We start from the raw sequence: 16,093 nt of genomic DNA, 5'->3' as shown, positions 1-16,093 counted from the left end.
CTGAAGAAGTTATTATTTAGTGTTAAGAATTTGAATGAGGATCAGTAAATCCTCTGCCTACAACTGTCCTAGCTAGACCCAAGTCTCTAATTTCTTAACTAGTTTCCTTCTATAAGCTCATCCAGTCCCATGAATTCAAATGTGATCAATAAGTTGATGTAGCCCAGATCTCTCTTTCTAGCCCAGGTTTCTCTCTTTCCAGCCCAGGTTTCTCTCTCTTTTTTTTAAAGATTTTATTTACTTGACAGAGAGACAGCGAGAGGGAACACAAGCAGGGGGTGTGGGAGAGGGAGAAGCAGGCTTCCCGCTGAGCAGAGAGAACGATGTGGGGCTCAATCCCAGGACTCTGGGACCATGACCTGAGGCGAAAGCAGACACTTAACGACTGAGCCACCCAGGTGCCCCCCAGAGTTCTCTTGTACTGTAAATCCCAGATGCCTCCTGGACATCTCCATGTATCTTTACACATTTTGCTAATGCTTTGCTCATCTTTTTCATTGATCTATGTTTTCTGGAAAATAATACCTGGTTGGTTATATTGGTTGCCTATTTTCTTCCAGTCTAAGCCTTTTCTTTGACCTTTGTTTATGGTGTCTTTTCTTATACTGAAATTTAGTTTTAATATAGTCAGGTTTACCTTTTCCATTATATTTTGCGCTCTGGGTATCTAAAGAAATCCTTTCCTACGTCAAAATAATAAAGATTTTTATCTATCTTTTTACTAAAAGTTTAAAACTCTTATTCTTCACATTGAGGTTTTTAATCAACCTATTTTTGTGCATGAGGTAGAGATCTAATTTTATTTTATTTTGTTTTATTTATATACGTACGATTGTTCTAGAAGCATTTATTGAATAGTTTAACTTAAATGTCACCGATCTCAAAGCAGGTTCCCACACATCTGTGGGTAGTTTGTTCTTTTCCATCAGTCAATTTGTAGGACTTCTGTGACATTACCACACTATTAAAATTGCTACAGCTTTATAGTAAGTTAATGCCCAGGAGGATATTAACAACAGTTAATATCCACATATTTTCTTCGAAATTATCTTGGAAATGCCAGTTATAGATAACTGTATATGAATTTTAGAGTTATCTTGTTAAGATCCATTGCAAAAACTTAAAATTGAGTTTTATTGAAAATTTGTTAAGAGCCTCAGTTTCTCCTCTAATATGCTGATATTAATGGTTGTTATGACTAGATATAATTAATAGTTTTCATGTGCTTAATGAATGGTTACTTTCATCTGTATCATCATCATCATCATCATCATCATCAATGAATGAGCCTTTACTCTGGCTTTGAGATCTTAAATTCAGAAATACTACCTTCTGACCAGAACCTTGTATATCTCTTTATACACCTTCCACTCCCTTACTCCTATTGAACTTATTATTTGACTTTATCAAGATATTTAGTGTTGAAACCATCTCTTTTTCTAGTCTGTCAGTCCATTCCTGGTTTTATTTACTTTTATCATTCCTTCAAATCTTCACTATTTTACATTACTTATTTATTAAGCCTCCTAGTTGTCACTACTAGGCTTATTTTGAGCTTTGATGACCCTGAATTTTAGTTAACAGATAAGCTCCCCTCACCAGCATCTCTAAACATGGCTGTAATTCCTCATATAATTAGCATCTGCCCTGCTCTCCAAGGCCTCTGCACCCCGTGTTCTAGAGCTCATCCTCCAAGACCTTGCTTCATCAATTATCTTCTCAAATTTTCATTTTTCTTGCTCTCTACTGGCCCCACAAACTGGTGATCTCCAGGCTTTTAGATTTCACCAATAAGTTTTTTAATTGAGATAATCAGCATAGGTTTGCCAACTTTTTATTTTGTCAAGAAAAGATATTTAAAAGCAATATAACAACAAAAAACTACTACCACCTACTATTAGAAGGTAGTATAACTTAACAGTTAAGACCATGGACTTTGGAGCTAGGCTGTTTAGGCTAGAATTCTGGCTCTGCCAAAATAAATTATGTGACTTATAAGAATATAGATAATACCTACCTTTTAAGATTGTATTGCATATACTAATTCAGTGGATTAATACATAGAAAGCAACTAAACCCACCTGACACATACACATGCACAGTTGTGTTACCTTCTATCACTGTCGTAATTATGTTTTTACATCACTGTTAGCACATCTTGTTTATTTTAGCTGCACGTGGTGTTTTACAGTGGCTGCTGTGGGGCTGCGTGGCTAGTGTGATGATAGTGCAGTGTGTCAGTGCGAAGCACATGTGGCTCTGGGGGGTCTTACCAAGATTGCTGGAAATACAAAATGCTTAAGGGGACCCCATGCAGATTTCTGGACTTCTTCTGTGTATCTCCTTCTTCCCTTACTCCACTCTACAAAGATAGCAAGTAGAGAGACAAAGACTAGATTGTACAGGTTCATAGAGGGAAAAAAACAGGTTTCGTATGATGCACACAAAGGTAAATGTATTGGACTTCTCAGTAGCAACTCTGGAAACAAAAGGATAATAGAGCAGTGCTTCAAAATTCTGAAGGAAAATTAATTCTAATACAGAATTCTATATAGGCCAACCTAATTATGAGGCTAGAATAAAGTTACTTTCAAACCCAAAAGGTCTCAGAAAATACACACTTCATACATCCTTTCCCAAGAAGCTAATGGAGAATGTGTGCCACCTAAATGAGGATTAAATCAAGAAAAAATAGCACATGTAAGGAAATATGAAACCCAAAATAAGAGAGAGAGAAAGGAACTGCAGATTGATGGATTGGAACAGTAAGATGGAATTACCGGAACACCTAACACAAGCATAGCTTTTTATTGCGCTTCACTTTATTGCATTTCACAGATAATGCATTTTTTACAAACTGAAGGTTTGTGGCAACCCTGCATAGAGTAAGTCTGTCAGCACCATTTTTTCCAACAGCATTTGCTCCTTTTGTGTGTCTGTCACATTTTGGTAATTCTCATAATATTTCAGACTTCATTATTATTTGTCTTGGTCATCTATAATCAGTGATTATGACTCACTGAAAGCTCAGATGATGGTTAGCATTTTTAGTAATAAAGGATTTTTAATTAAGGCTTGTACATTGTTCTTTTAGACTTAATGCTATTGCTCGTTTAGTAGACTCTAGTATAGTGTAAACATAACTTTTATATGCACTGGGAAACCAAAAAATTTATTTGACTTGCTTTATTGAGATATCTGCTTTATTCTGGTGGTTTGGAACTGAACCCACAATATCTCTTAGATATGCCTGTATGTCTGAACAAATTATTTGCAGGTTTACCCTCCTGGGCTGTAATTTAGGGTTAAATGAATGATTATTACATCAGAAACTAAGCAAATTTTTAAGAAGATTTTTTCTTAAACTTATCAATTTATTTATTCAAACATTTTTAAAGGGATAAACAAAACTTACTAAAAAGTATTTTGATTTTGGTGTTTGGTGTCGCATTATACCTCCCCTTTCTTCATGAGGAACCACATTTTTAACTGCTTGCCCTACCCACAGTTCTAAGAGGAAATTCAGCAAACTGGGAATAAAAGCAAAATTAGAGAAACAAAACTGGCATTGGTAAATTAAAAACATACGGTAAAACTTTTAAAATCATCTTCCATAATACTTCCTGGTACTAAAAACAAGCAGTATATAGAATGACCTAATCGGAAGTTCCTAGAGACGTGTGAACAGAGTGAGCCTTGAAAAAGCCTTTCTACTTATAATTCTATGAGTGTATACAGTTCTTCCTCACTTTATGATGGGGTTATGCCACAACAAACCCATCAGAAGTTGAAAATATTGTTAAGTTGCTAATGCATTTAATATACCTAACCTAAAGAACATCATAGCTTAGTCTAGCCTACCTTAAACGTGCTTAGAACACTTACATTAGCCTATAGTTGGGCAAGATCATCTAAAACAAAGCCTAGTTTATAACAAATATCTCACCTAATTTATTGAATACTGTATTGAAGGTGAAAACAGAATAGTTGTATTGGTGCAGAATAGCTATACATGTATTGGTTGTTGATGCTGGTGATTTCGTGGATTTCATTATCACATATCACTAGCCCAGAAGAAAATCTTAAATCAAAATTGGAAGTACGGTTTCTGCTGAATGCACATTGCTTTTGCATCATTATAAAGTTGAAAATTTGTGAATCAGACCATGCATGGTAAGGGACTGTATTGAGATACCACTTTGCAGTCATTGACTAGAAAAAGATTACAGTTAAGTAAATACAAACATAGGTATATGCATACATACATAATTAAAAGCTTAATTCTGTAGACCTTTGACGTTTCTTTTTCTCTTTTGGAAGCCACTTCTTTTGCTGTAGAAATTCCATATTTACTGTAATCTTCATATGTAATCATTAAAATAATAGAACAGATTCTTATTTACGTCAGAAGTTATAGAACTAGCCTACTCCCAAGTGTGATGAATGAGGCAGTAAAGAAAACAGGAAACTAATGCTTTGTGATAATACTGTTGTGCACAGAATAAATTTGAGATGGCTGAATTTTGTATGGAATCATGCTATTTAGATGAAAAGCACCCAGTGTAATATCTTGTTAATGACTGATTTGATAAGGACATATCTAGGTTATAAAAACCTGGAAATAAATGGTTTAAGAATATAAGCAATACCAAGTGTAGTAGATGAATAATTTCCTGACTCCTCCAGTCCTGTTAACTTAAAAAATATTCAGCATGTCAGTTATGGCTATTCACATCTTTTCAGCCATATTTCCTTTTCTCATAATTCTTAAGCATATTGGGGTTTTTTTGTGGGGGTGGAGGGAACGCCTGGGTGGCTCAGTCGGTTAAGCATCTGCCTTCGGCTCAGGTCATGATCCCAGGGTCCTGGGATCCATCCCCATATAGAGCTCCCTGCTCAGCGGGGACCCTGCTTCTCCCGCTCTCTCTGCCCCTCCCGCTCATGTGCGCTGTGTGCTCTCTCTCTCAAATAAATAAAATCTTTAAAAAGAAAAAAAAGCATATAGGGGTTTTTTTGCTACTCCTGATTAACATAATATTTTTGACAGATTATTTCTTTAAATCACAAACTTTAAATTCCACTTAAGACTTCTGGGGCTCCTGGGTGGCTCACTCAGTTAAGCATCTGACTCTTGATCTCAGCTCAAGTTTTGATCTGAGGGTAGTGAGTTCAAGCCCCATGTTGGGCTCTATGCTGGGCGTGGAGCCTACTAAAACAAAAGAACACAGTAAATTCCACTCAAGACTCCTAAGGTGGAGTATTAGCAAATCTTTTCAAACTAATTTAATTTGCTACCTTAGAACTAATCAGTTTATGCTTGGACCATAGCAACATTCTGCCTAATATTTGACCTCTAGCCTCCAACTCTAAAAAAACCTATACAAGGCTTTACAAAAATAGTTTACAAAATAGTTTTTCTAAATGAAATTTTTTTAATAGGCTTTTTTTTTTTTTGAGCAGTTCTATGTTTACAGAAAAATTGGGCAGAAAATACAGAGTTCCCACATCACACACACATTTTCTCTATTATTAATATCTTGTGGTATATTTGTTACCATTGATAAACTAATATTGATACATTAGTATTAACTAAAGTCCATAGTTTACATTAAGGTTCACTCTGTTATGTATAGTTCTGTAGGTTTTGACAAATGCATAATGTCATGTATCCAGCATTATAGGATCATACAGAATAGTTTCACTGCCCTATAAATGCCCTGTGTTCTCCATTGTTCATCCCTACTCTCCCCCAATCCCTGCCAACTACCGATCTTTTTTTTTTTTTTACCTACTGATCTTTTTATTATCTTTATAATTCTACCTCCTAAAAGAAATTCTTACTGTCATTTAAAACCTCAGTCTCTGGAGTAGATCTAAATGTGGGAAAAGAAAAAGCAGGCTGCAGAAAATATGTATTCTATTTATAAATTTTTTAAACCATGTATATATACATATTTGATTATACATAGAAAATTTCTGGAAGGATACATAGAAAAATGACTGCCTCTATGTAAAGGATAATGGGAGGGGTGTTGATGTCTTTTACTTTCTACTTCTATTTTGTTTGAATGTCTTACCATGTACAAATATTATTTTGTAATTTAAAATATTTTAAATGTCATGTTTTTCAAACGTGAAAGCACTAGGAACCACAAGGGGAAAAATCTAGAGATTTTAGCTACATAAAAATATTCTGTACCTCAAAAGCATAAGATCTCATCAACCCTGCTATTTATCCATCTATGATGATCTTTTTTTAAATTTTATTTTAATTTATCTATGATGTTCTGTAAGCCCCTATTTCCATACCTAATAGTCTCCCATGGCTGTTTAATGATTTCTTGTTCCTTCTTTATATATTACTAACCTCCTGCTCAGCATCCTCTTGATTCCTATTTTAGGCTTAGTTTCATTTTAAAATTGTGACCCTTTTCTGCAATCCCAATCAGCTTTATCCTACTTTATTTTTATAGCAAATATTACTTTCTAAAATGGCTTATTCCTTAGATAAGTTGTTTGATGTGCCATTTCCTACCACTAGAAAATAAAATACACAAGAATAAAGATTTTTGTCTGTGTTGCTCACTGATGAATCCTCAGTGCCTGACACTAGCAGGTGCTAAGTAAAATATTGTTGGATGATTGAATTGTTTATTTAAATTCTTAAAACATTTTTTAAATTAAATATATGCCTATAATTCTGCTTCAGTTGGTATATGTTATGTAATTTGTTGTGTTACATAGTGATCATACTCCTCAGGTGTCTAGATATTTGGTTCACAAGCTTATGTTCTCTACTACACTTTTTTTTTAAAGATTTCATTTATTTAAAGAGAACACCCTAGAGAGAGCACGAGCAAGGTGGGGGGTGGGAGGGAGAAGCAGGGATCCTGATGTGGGGCTTCATCTCAGGACTCTGAGATCATGACCTGAGCTGAAGGCAGACGCTTAACTGACTGAGCCACCCAGGTACCCCTCTACTACCCTTACTGATCACAGATATGGAGGAAGAGGAAAAGGGCAGACCCTAGTTTTTATCCCTTCCCACAAGTTTAAGGATTAGAGAGCAAAGAGCTCCAGGTACCACAGAGGAGCTATAGTGCTCTATCTCTGTTGCTACTGTTGACAACTTCTCTGGTGAGGATTTACCTTAAAACTCACAGTGTAGGAGAAGGCCCTTATAATCAACCAAAACCCTAAAGGTTTGGGGAAGGAGTAGGGGAGTGAATGTCTCAGTTCTCTAGAGTATCTGGCCAGCCCCACACTCTTTTTCATCAGCAACTCCCTTCAACAGACCCTTTGTATTATTCTATACTGGGAAGCTGTTGCTAATGGTATCTGGAATGATCAGTTGTCTGGCACTGACTGTCTCAAAGCAGTGGAGGCAAGTGCCAGGAACAAAATGTAAAAACTTACTCCTAACCCTTATTAGGGTTTTCTCAGTTTTTTATCTTGTTCTTCAAGCCCTTGCTTCCTTATTTCTGTAGTTACCCAGGGTTGATTTGGAGGGAGAAAGCCCACAGTCCTTACTAATGCTCCATTTTCTCAGGAATCATACATAAGAAACCAACTTTAAATATAAAGACACAGGTTAACAGTAAAAGAATGGAGAAATACCCGCCTAGCTAATACTAATCAAAAGAAAGCTATATAGTTGCTATCTTCAGGCAAAACAGACTTCAGAACAAGGTAAATTATCAGGGATAGAGAGGAGCATTACATAATGATAAAGGTGTCAATTCTCTAAAAAGATATAACCTTTAACGGTACATCTAACAACATTAAAAAAAGCTAAGGTAAAAATGGATAGAACTACAAAGAGAAATAGACAAATCCACTCTTATGGTTGGAGATTTCAACAACCTTCTTTCAGTAATTGATCTAGCAGGCAGAAAATCAGTGAGGATAGAGTTGAACTTTGTATTACCATCAGTCAACTGGATCTAATTGACATTTATAGAATACTTCACCCCAAAACAGAATACACATTCTTCTCAAAGAAGATAGACATTTGTCAATATATAAAAAAAAGCCTGCATAAAGAAGTTATAATTAAGGTTAATAGATATGCAGTAAATTTAGAAAAATACTCATAAGGAGGTTTAACATCTATAATATACAAAGTGCTCTTAGAAATTCACATTAAGGGAACATGCAATTCAACAGAAAAATGGATGGGCAAAGAATATGAACTCAGCAAAGAATAAATCCAAATGTGAAAAGATGCTCAGAATCAGGAGAAATCAGGGACATGCAAATTAAAATAATAATTAGATGCCAATTAGGCCTAACAGACTTAAAACCATTTCTTAATTTAACATTTATTAAATGCTTATTATGTGACCGGCACTGAGCTACACATACATCTAATACAAGTGCTCACAGAGTACTCTGAAGTGTATCATAGCCCTGTTTTACAGTTGAAGAAAGAATCAGGCAGGTAAATTGACTTGGCAAAAATCACATAAAGGAAACTAGGGAATTCACTCTATGGGAAATACTTTTCTTTTTGAGTAGGTAATTCATTCAAATGGTGTGGGGGGGGGCGGAGTGTGTATCTAGATAGATCTAGATTTATGTTTTGAGTTGAAGTTTCCCACATGTATATTCCATCCACCATTTCCCATGCAAATGCCATTGATCCCACAACTATTTTTACAATTTTCTCATGTATCTCCCTAGAGCTTCTTTTTTTTCTTCTTTTTTTTTTTCTCTTTTCCCCTTCTGCAGTCTCTCTGTTCTTGTCATGGTGTTCTTTTTTTTTAATTGAGTTATAATTGATAAAATCTTATATTAGTTTCATGTGTAAAGCATGATGATTTGATATTTGTATATATAGCAAAATGGTCACCACCACAAGTCTAATTATCATACATAGTTACAGAATATTTTTTCTTGTGATGAGAATGTTTAAGTTTTCTAAGATTTACTCCCTTTAGCAACTCTATTATTAATTATAGTGACTGTGCTGTACAGTCCATCCCCATGACTTGTTTATTTTGTAACTGAAAGTTTGTACCTTTTGACCCCCTTCACTCATTTTGCCCACCCTACCTCTGGCAATCACCAGTCTGTTCTCTTATCTCTGAGCTTGGCGGGTTGGTTGGTTGTTTTTACATTCCACATATAAATGAGATCATGTGGTATTTGTCTTTAATCAATCTTACTTAGTTCATGTAACATACTGCCCTTGAGGTCCATCTATGTTGGATATAGTGGGATTTCATTCTTTTTCATGGCTGAATGATACTTCATTGTACATATATACTACATCTCCTTTCTTTTTTTCCCCTCTAAAATTCAATCATGTATTTTTCTTTTTTTTTCTTTTCTTTTTTTTTTTTTTTTTACTATTTTTGGGTATAGTTGACACAATGTTACATGAGTTTCAGGTGTACAACATAATTATTCGACAAGTTTGTACATTATGCTATGCTCACTACAAGTGTAGCTACCATCTGTCAGCATACAATGCTTTTACAATATCATTGACGATATTCCTTATGCTTTGGCTTTTATTTCCATGACGTATTCATTCCATATATACTAATTTCCCTTATCCATTCACTTTTCAATGTGCACTTAGGTTGTTTCCATATCTTGGCTATTGTAAATAATGCTGCAGTGAACATGGGGGTGCATATATTTTTTGGAGCATTTTCATTTTCTTTGAATAAATACCCAGAAGTGTAATTGCTAGGTCATATGGTAGTTCTATTTTTAAGTTTTTGAGGAACTTCCATACTGTTTGCCATAGTGGCTGTACCTATTTATATTCCCACCAACAGTGCATGAAGGTTACCTTTTCTCTGCATTCACACCAGCATTTATTTCTTGTGAATTTGGATGATACTGCCAAATTTCCCTCCATAGATGTTGTATAAAGAACAATTGAGAATGTATAGCATTGTCATTAGAGTATGTGACCAAACTTTTGGATTTGAGACTGAAAAGTGAAAATGTTTAATCTTAGTATAGTCTTATTATGCATTTCTCCTGTTATGAGTGAGGTGAAACATCTTCTCACACTGGGCAAAATTTTAAATGACCTCTTGCTAGTGAGGATCCAGGTGAAAGGTATTGTTTTACATTGCTGGTAGAAAGGTGAACTTTTTCAACCTATTTGCAAAGCAGCCTGGCAACCTGTGTTAAATTTTTTTAAACTACAAATACCTTTTGTTCTGTCTACCTTTTCCTCTTAAGGACATGCCATAGAAGTTGCAGCCCAAACAGATGTAGTGAAAAGAAGGGCCATATGCACCCCAATGTTCATAGCAGCAATGTCCACAATAGCCAAACTGTGGAAAGAGCCGAGATGCCCTTCAACAGATGAATGGATAAAGAAGATGTGGTCCATATATACAATGGAATATTACTCAGCCATCAGAAAGGATGAATACCCAACTTTTACATCAACATGGATGGGACTGGAGGAGATTATGCTAAGTGAAAGAAGTCAAGCAGAGAAAGTCAATTATCATATGGTTTCACTTATTTGTGGAACATAAGGAATAGCATGGAGGACATAGGAGAAGGAAGGGAAAAACGAAGGGAGGGAAATCGGAGGGAGAGATGAACCATGAGAGACTATGGACTCTGAGAAACAAACTGAGGGTTCTAGAGGGGAGGGGTTGGGGATGGGTTAGCCTGGTGATGGGTATTAAAGAGGGCATGTATTGAATGGAGCACTGGGTGTTATACGCAAACAATGAATCATGGAACATTACATCAAAAACTAATGATGTATTGTATGGTGACTAACATAACATAATAAAATTAAAAAAAAAAAAAAGTTGCAGCCATCATTTCCACTTATAGCCCATCAGTCAGAATGTAGTCATATGGCCACACTTTCAAGGGAGACTAGGAGATATAGTCCTTAGTTATGTGGCAGTTTCCAAAGCTAAAATTGGGGGTAAGAAGAGAAGAAAGGATATTGAGAGACAATAGTAGTTTTTGCTACAACAGACTTTGGTGAGCTAGGTAAAAAAGGAAAGGGGACTTCTTTTTCCCTAAAAGTTATCTATTCCTGCAAAGGCACACTGCAAAAAAGCATGAACAAAGGTGGCATGATTCGTTGGGAGCAAATATTATAACAGTCTATCATATGATATATGTATATGTAAAGTTTTATATTTGTCCACGTATTCGAAGAAATATAAGTAAAATTGGTGGGGTGCCTGGGTGGCTCAGTTGGTTGAGTGTCTGACTCTTGGTCTGAGCTCAGGTCATGATCTCATGGGTCATGGGATTGAGCCCTATGTTGGTCTCTGCATTCAGGGGGGAGTCTGCTTGAGATTTTCTCCCCCTTTCCCTCTGCCCCTCTCCCCTCAATAAATAAATATTTTTAAAAATAAGTAAAATTGGTTAAACAAGTTCATGATGGGCAGATCCAAAAATGACCATGTCACTCTCACTCTCCTACTTTTAATTGCCTCACAGATTAAAGCCCAAACCCTTTAGCCCATACTATTTCTACTGTGTTATACTACTTCCCAGAAGATGTAAAAACCATGTAGAAAGATAAATTGCTTCTACCTGGAGTGGTTGGGCTTCATGTAAAATATGGAATTGGAACTGGACCTTGAAGGAAGAAGTATTTGAATTAATGGAGAGGGGCAAGGGGGGCATAAACAAATAGTTCCAATCTTTTTAGGCCCACCCTTTTAAAAAATTGAAATATAGCATACCACAGAAATAAATGAACTACCTATCATAAAGTAAACATACCACTGTTCTACCACCCAGAAAATAGAGTATTACTGGTTACATAGAAACCCTCTTAGGCAACCTCTCAATAACTGTCCAGCCCCTCCTCCCCAATATAATCACTCTCCCAGCTTCTAACCATAGACCAGTTTTGCCTGGTTTTCAATCTTACATAAATGAGATTAAGTGTGTATTTTATATATATGTGAGATTCATCTATATTGTTTGTAGAAGTAGTTCATATTCATTGCTATATTCCATTATATGAAGGAACCAAATATATCCATTCTATTGTTGATGTTTGGGTTGTTTCTGCATTGGGGCTATTAACCAGTAATGATGCCATGAACATTCTGTGTCTCTTGGTATGCATGGGAAGACATTTCTTTTGAGAGAATACTTATAATTAAAATTCCTTGGTCATAAGGTGTGTGCACATTTTATAAAGAATGACAGTTTTCCAAAGTTTGTTATTTATATCCCCACCAACAGTATATGAAAGTTTCATGTTCTCCACACCCTGGGCAACACTTGGTATCGTCACTTTTTAACGTTAGCCATTCTGATGAGTGTGTAGTGGCATTTCATTTGGGCATAATTTGCATGTTCCTGATGAATACTGAGGTTGAGCACCATTTTATGTTATTTGCCCTTTGGAGAGTTCTTTTTTGAAGTGCTTGTTCAAGTCACTTGCCCATATGTCTGTTGGGTTGTCGGTCATTTTCTTACTGATTTTTAGGACTTCTTTATATATTCTGGATGTGAGTTCTTGACCAAATATCCTTTCCTATAGCATGGCTTGTCATTTCATTTTCTCCATGGCATCTTTTGAAAAAACAAAGTTCTTGATTTTAATGTAACATGTTTCACCAATCTTCTTCATTCTTAAATTATTTTGAGTGTGCCTTCTATTTCTTTTTGTAACCCTGGTAGAGTAATTGGTACCAGAGTTATTACAGGAGATGGACCCACTGAGATTGAATTAAATACACACACACACACACACACAATAAAATCAATCACAGGGATAACCTCATTGCTATAGACAAAGGGACCACAGGAGACCCATGCCTTACAGTACTATTTTGATTACCATTATAATAGCATGGGATAGAATGAAGGTAAGGAGAAAGTATCGCTGTGATAACCATAGTAATTTAAAATTGTGGATCCACCAGGCTTCTCTTATGATCCTAAACAGGATGTACACAGAAGAAGGTAAAAACTATGAAAATACAATTAAGAATGTATGGAGAGTCAAAACCCCTCCACTGCAGCTTTGAAGGAGTCCTTTATCTCCTATAATCAGTGGGCAGATAAGGTAGATTTGTAGTACCAATTATATGCTCAGTTCTTCTGGTTTTCTTACTCTAAGGGTGGAGCACTGGTGAGGAAGATGTGGAGCCCAGACATAGAATGTGGACTTTTGGGCAGACAAGAATGAAGCTGAGAACTCTGACCCTGCATATCCTCTGAACTTCCTTTGCTCTCTGAGGAAACTAGCCTCCCCTACGTAGAGGCTTTCAGTGATTGCACTTGGGACAGCTCTCTCCTAAGCTGATACCTGTTCTCAGAACTTACCTTCACCACCTCACAGTATCCCCAGTTAAATCTCAAGACATACTAGTCAGAGAAGTATGTGGCCTGCTCTGGCAAGAGATAAGCTACACAGAAGTTAAAGACCTTGCCGTTTTGATGAGCAGGAGCCCGAGAAGTATCTATAGAAGTGGGTTCTAAGGATATTACACCAAGGGGGAATAAATATAAGGCTTTACTTATGGCAAATTTATTGGCACGGGTGTACTCACCTGAGAGTCAACATCTAATATACTGGCATTAATAGTTTGCTAGGATGAGGCATGGGCTCAGTAACAGGTTACAAGTAATAAATGGCCTACAAATGAAATTTGAAATAATAATTTCAAAATGCCAGAAATACCCTGGCATACTGTAGAGGAGGGAATACAAAGACTCCGTAGATATTCTCACTTTTCACCAAGTCATTAAGAAACACTTTGGTGATAGGAGCATCAGCATTCCCAAAGAGCTCTGAAGTGTCTGTCCTCTGTCAGAATGATGGTGATGAATGCTGTGGTAGAATTGTTTCCTGATCTCAAAGAGAATAATACAGTCCCAAAGTGGCAAAGGTTACATGATGGGCATATAGCCACCAGAGACATGGTGCGCACAATTACCATAATAAGTCAAAGAAGAGAAGTTAATCAGATTGTTTTGACCTACGGGGAAAGGGGGATAATGACCAAATGATAACAAAGTCCCTAGAAATGAAATGGCTTAAGTAGCCCAGTAAGGTGCTGCTTGACATATATAGGTGGGAAAATTCTAAACTAACTTGTGTTGTCATAGTGAAATTTGAAGCCTTTGAACTCCTTGATGATGGAGAGACTGGGTCCCTTTGAAGAAGAACCCAGCAATGCAGCCATGGTTGTATAACCATGAACCTTCCCCTATCCAGTGGTTCCCAAACCTGTCTGTACTTTAGAACACCTGAGAATTCTAAAGAACACACTTCAGACCGATTAAATCATAATTTCAGGGAGTGAGATCAAGGCATTGATATTTTTTAAAGCTCCCCTGGTAAATCCTGTGAGAAGTTAGGGGATCACTGCCCTAATCCTTCTCTAGTGGCCATTTACTGAAGAAAGGAAAATATCAGACCTCCTGAGGCTTTTTAGATACTGCCTCTTAATATCTACTGATACCTAGAGACCCAAAACCCCATCCTGGACAACTGGTTAAAATAGGAGGTCTGTGAAAGTCAAGTGATGGATGTAGTCTTGGCCTGAGTCTGGGTAACAGTGAGTCCAGAGAGACCCATATTGTGGTTATTTCTCCAGTCCTAGATGTGTAGTAAGAATAGATACATTTTAATAACTGAAGCAATCTTCATTTTGGTTTCCTGACCAATGGAGTGAGTGCTATAATGGTAGGAAGGGCCATGTAGAAGTTCATAACTGCTTGCTACCACTCTTACACTATGACCATATACAAAAAGTACCACATCCTGGGGAACTCATAGAAATTAGTGCCACCATGCTGGAGTAGTGATTCATACCACATTCCCACTTAAATTCCCTTTGTGGTCACCGGATGGGTCATAGAGAATGACAGTGTAAAAACCAGATGGGTAGTAAAGAATGACTGGATTACTGCAAGAGTTTGATCAGGCGGAAATGCCAATTGTAGTTGCTGTTCTAGGTGTGGGATCTTCATTGGAGGAAATTAATTATTAATACACTTTGACAAGATATATAGGTTTTGGTCTGGAAGTGCCCTGTACACCCCATTCCAGTTAGTAAGGGAAGTCAGAAATAGACCGCATTTAACTGGCAAGGACAACAGTGAGCCCTGTCTCGTCACAGGGCTGTGTCAACTTTCTGTTCTGTGGTGTGAAGGGACCTTGATCATCTTGCTATGTCACAAAATATCACGCTGGTCTTACAGAAATGAATGTTAAATGAACCCAATGAGCAGGAAGTGGTAAGCACTCTACATGTTTTGGTAAGACATATGCATGCCAGAAGGTGCAAGAAAAACCCTGTAAAACTTCCAGGACCTGCCACAAGTTTTTAGGGGTCCGATGGCCTGAGACATGTTAGGTTATCCAGTCAAGTGAGTGACAGTTTGTTGTGTTTTTCACCACCACAATAAAGAAAAAGGCAAAATTTGTGGCAGGTCTTTTTGAGTTCTGGAGACAACAAAATAGAACATTTGGGTGGCCTCCTCTAACCTATTTTCTGGGTAACTAGTTTTCAGTGGAACCCAGAGCAAACTGTCTTGCTAGTTGGGCCTTATGAGTGGGCAGATCCAATGGTATTGGAACTTCATGTGGTAGAGGTGTTATATGAAGCTTCTAATGAGTGCCAACAGGAGAATTACAACACCGATTCCTTGGTTTTTGAGTAAAGATCTATTTTCCTCAACCAATGTTTTGTTTTGTTTTGTTGAAAAGTAGCTCCTGACTTGCTCCTGGTACCTGGTAGAGATGGAACACCTGACCATGGGACATCAAGTGACTGCGTGAATAATCAACTACCCATCATGAACTGCTGTTACCTGATTCACCAAACCATACAACTGGATGGGCGCAACAGCAGTCCACTCCCTACAACACTGGCAACACCATCACAACTAAACTGAATGAGCAGGTGACTCATTCGAGTAACACCTGCCCATATTCCTTCAGCACCTCTCCCCCAGTCCATACAAACTGGCTTCAAAAGAGTTCCTCTGACCAATTAATGAAGAGAAAAATAAGAATCTTTTTTTAAAGATATTTATTTACTCATGAGAGACAGAGAGAGGCAGAGGGAGAAGCAGGCTCCCTGTGGAGCAGGGAGTCAGATGTGGGACTCGATCTCAG

The 16,093-nt window shown here is 37.0% G+C and overlaps 2 protein-coding genes and 1 long non-coding RNA gene across 4 annotated transcripts in view; 2 read left to right on the top strand and 1 right to left on the bottom strand.

Moving 5' to 3' along the window:
• UBE2D3 (ubiquitin conjugating enzyme E2 D3) overlaps nucleotides 1–16,093 on the top strand; it is a 73,612-nt gene that overhangs the window by 2,446 nt on the left and 55,073 nt on the right. The gene's annotated exons all lie outside the window — the stretch shown is intronic.
• Nucleotides 1–16,093, top strand: part of SLC9B1 (solute carrier family 9 member B1) — a 131,644-nt gene that overhangs the window by 111,144 nt on the left and 4,407 nt on the right. Inside the window, exon 17 of one of the 2 annotated variants that reach the window (XR_010409487.1) lies at nucleotides 15,686–16,093. This exon is cut by the window's right edge and continues 4,407 nt beyond it. The gene's annotated coding sequence lies outside the window, so the exon portion shown is untranslated. Of the gene's footprint in view, nucleotides 1–15,682 lie in introns of both variants that reach the window. The other variant, XR_010409486.1, reaches the window with a different exon arrangement.
• Nucleotides 9,123–16,093, bottom strand: part of LOC135363627 (uncharacterized) — a 33,786-nt gene continuing 26,815 nt past the window's right edge. The window contains exon 3 of the long non-coding RNA XR_010409488.1: nucleotides 9,123–16,093. This exon is cut by the window's right edge and continues 24,635 nt beyond it. This is a non-coding gene — a long non-coding RNA (uncharacterized LOC135363627).

The sequence above is a fragment of the Mirounga angustirostris genome, unplaced genomic scaffold, assembly GCF_029215605.1.
Source record: "Mirounga angustirostris isolate CCGP_5_RB_7025 unplaced genomic scaffold, mMirAng1.0.hap1 SCAF_2, whole genome shotgun sequence".
Taxonomy (NCBI): domain Eukaryota; kingdom Metazoa; phylum Chordata; class Mammalia; order Carnivora; family Phocidae; genus Mirounga; species Mirounga angustirostris.
The sequence above is the reverse complement of the archived record's forward strand: the minus strand, read 5'-3'. Positions and strand labels throughout refer to the sequence as shown.